Source organism: Elephantulus edwardii, unplaced genomic scaffold, assembly GCF_000299155.1.
Source record: "Elephantulus edwardii isolate Elephantulus edwardi_28Jun2011 unplaced genomic scaffold, EleEdw1.0 scaffold00329, whole genome shotgun sequence".
Classification (NCBI taxonomy): Eukaryota; Metazoa; Chordata; class Mammalia; order Macroscelidea; family Macroscelididae; genus Elephantulus; species Elephantulus edwardii.
In genome coordinates, this window is record NW_006400079.1 from 1,629,677 (window position 1) to 1,633,526 (window position 3,850).

Sequence of the window (3,850 nt, forward strand, 5' to 3'; positions counted from 1 at the left end):
AGGAGAGGAAGACCCTTGACGAGATGGATTGATTCAGTGACTGGGGTAATGAGGATAGGTGAATCAGAGACAATAAGATTGGCACAAGGCAGAGCAGGGTTTAGGGCTTTTCTACATAGGGTCGCTATGAGTCACAGGCAACTCAATGGCATGTAACAATAACAAAGAAAAATATTATTGAAAATCATCCAAAAATGATTAGAACAGTACATTGACAGAGAACTTCCATAAGTTCAAAATGGGTTTAGAAGAGGCCATGGCACCAGGGATATCACTACTGATGTCAGATGAGACATCTGTGGAAAAGTGCCAAGGATTATAAGGATAGCGTAAGATAATCTTGGCTGAAAGTAGAGAATATCAGGAGAACATCTATCAGTGTTTTATTGAGTATGTGCAGACATTTACCTATGCTGATTATAACAAGCTAATATTATTAATAATGGGGATTCCAGAACACCTATTTATGCTTATATAAAATCTGTACCCAGATCTGTACCTGTTGTCTCAATGAAACAAGACAACTTTGCATGGTTTAAAATTGGGAAATGGGTGTATCAGGATGGGGTCCATTATGTTTATTCAATCAGTATGCTGAGTAAATAGTTCAAGAAACTGTATTTTATGAAGAGGACTATGGCATCAGGATTGGAGGAAGACCCATCAACAACCTGCATTGTCATTTACATGAACTTGAGGAAGATCTGAATTACTTGCTGCAGAAAATCAAGGACTGAAGTCTACAATATGGATAGCATCTCAACATCAAGAACATAAAACTTCTCATTACTGGAGCAAGAGGTAATATCATGATAGATGGAGAACAGATTGAAATTGGCAATGATTTCATCATTCCTGATGAGCAGTCAACAAACCTGGTACCAGCAATCACATGATCAGAAAACACACAGCATTGGGAAAGTCTGCATGCTGTCAGGGATCTCGCCAAAGTCCTGAAGGGCAATGATGTCAGTATCATTGAAGCCATAGTCTTTCTAATCACCCGCTCTGCGTCTGAAAGCTGGACAGTGAAGAAGGATGACAGTGGAATAGTCAAGGCTTTTGTGGTGCCGGAGAACAGTGTGGAATATTTCATGAACAAAATAACAAAATAGCAAACAGGTACCTATGTCTTGGAAAATGTACAATCAGAATGTTCCATGAAGACAAAGATGGTGAAGCTTCACCTCATATATTTTGGGCTAGTTTTAGAGGTGACATTATGCCTGGGTAGGTAGAAGATCTGTACAGGAGAGGAAAACCCTCGATGAGATGTCTGTGGAAAAGTGTCAAGGGTGATAAGGATTGCACAAGATAGGACAGAGTTCAGTTCTGTTGTTCATAAGGTCACTGTACATCTTATTTGACTTGATGACACTTAATAACAAGGGTATTCTTGAAAGCTTTGTTAGTACCAAGAACAATATTTTTACTTTTTCCTTAATGAATCTAGTAATCCCTAAATTGTTGCAGAACTGCAGGTCAAACATAAGTCTATATGTATTGACCCTCAAAAATAAATCTCTCATTACAATATCACATTAAAAATCACATCTGTTCTGAATATTCAAGAAATGTGGGATTCAGATGATTACTATATTTTCATATATTCAGATTCAACTGCAGAACATTTTTCAGAACTGCTATGTAATGTCTTATTCAAGAAAGGGAAGAAAATTAGTTTTTTTCTATTTACTACAGTGTTAGATAATACTTATATGAATACATCTAATGCACATGCAAACAAATTTAAGAGGTCTTTAAAAATAGAAATGAAACGTTTTACTTTTTTTCTAAATCAAAGACAGGATTTTTTGACTATTCTAATAGCTCATAGAAATTAATTTTGAACCAAATATAATTACTAGATCCTTAAAAGTGATAGAAAGGTAAGGGCCATGTAAAAATTTGCAATAATATTTCTACCATAAAAGTGTGCCACAAAATATGTCACATTGGTTTTCTGTCATTCGCTATTCAGTCATTCATTAAAATAAAATTGATCAAAACAACTATGAGATATCATCTCACCCCAGTCAGAATAGCAAAATTTAACAGAACAGCAAACGACAAATGCTGGCGAGGTTGTGGAGAAACTGGAACCCTTATTCACTGTTGGTGGGAATGTAAAATGGTGCAACCACTGTGGAAGGCGGTACGGGGCTTTCTCAAAAAGTTGCAAATAGAGATACCATTTGACCCAGCAATTCGACTACTGGGAATATATCCCAAAGAGACCATAACTGACATCCAAACAGATATATGCACACCCATGTTTATCGCAGCTCTGTTCACAATAGCAACGAGTTGGAAACAACCCAGGTGCCCATCAACAAACGAATGGATAGAGAAGCTGTAGCATATTCACACAATGGAATACTATGCTGCATTGAAAAACAAGGAACTCATTCAATATTATTCAAAATGGGTGAGCCTGGAGGACATTATGCTGAGTGAAATATCTCAGTCGCAAAAGGACAAATATTGCATGGTGCCACTGCTGTAAAATGGGATTGATATCGGGGTGGGGGTAAGACTGAGAAAAACTGGATAAATTGTGTATACTGCACTGAAACAGATGAGGGACTGAATAATTTAAAAGCGATGTATGATAGGGTATTATGGTTATCACAAGAGACCACAATTAAGGTTGCATAGTGGAATGTACTTGGGGCGGTGGGAGGGGTGCGGGGGGATTGTGTACCAGGGAGGGAGTCTTTCTTTTACTTTTGAAAGAGAGGAGCGAACTGGGGGGCAGGGGAAAGGGCTGGGCAGGGAGAGAAGTGCAGCAATGAATGAATGGAATCCAAATTCTCTGTAAGTGTTCATTAAAATTATTAAAAAATAAAATTAAAAAATATAATTGAGATTTCATATTGTAGAGTGAAAGATAAGCCAAGAAAAACCCATTTATCTTCAGTAGAGATTCAAAGATAAATATTTGGATCATGACCATCAAGAAGGGAAAGTTAATTCAGGAAAATATATATTTAAAAACTAAGTATAAATAAATGTAAGGAGAGGAGTGGTCAGGAAAGTAGTTAAGTAAAATTTACACAAAAATCTTGCAAGTGAGAAGAAACATAAAATGAAACAAGTTAGGTATAGTGCAATTACTTAAATGATTCTCACAGGACTTCTTTTGCGTTCATATGATGAATGTCAGTGAGGAATTCAGTCAGAAGTCATAAAATCAGATTTGCACCTTGGAAAAGCAGATTTGCACCAGAAGAATCAGAAAAAGTATGGCGTATGTAGAAAGGGGAAAATTATTAAAGAGTTTGATTATTACATTACTAGTAGCTTTAATCATCCTCCCCCCCTCAACTACAAATAGGTTTCTATTCTTTTCCTTAAAAGATAAAGTAGGAAAATCACAGTGGCTTTTTCATTTTACCCCATTAAAATGAATTTATCTCTGGTACTTCTGGTGCATTTTGTATCAGCCCGCTAACATGTCACTGAGTAGCAGATGGGGAAAGTAAAGAAACAGTGCCAAAAGCAGAATACCCACAGTACATAAGATGTTGTTTATTCTATTCCACAGTGAATAGAATGACTATCACATTACTTGTAGTTTTGTTGATGTTATGTGTGTTAAGCTGACTACAACTCATAGCAAGCTTGTTGTTGTTGTTGTTAAGTGCCGTCGAGTCGCAGGCGATTCATAGCTACCCTATGAAGGAGAGTCCTCGATACTTGTGTGTCTTTCATCCTCTCTCCAGTTCATAGGGTTTACGGAGGCGAGCTATTATGGAAGTGGATGCCACTCCTCCTTCCAAATAGCAACCTTAAGAACTATAAATCTAACCCTTGCCTTATGCTGAGCCAACCTGACCACCCCTGAAAC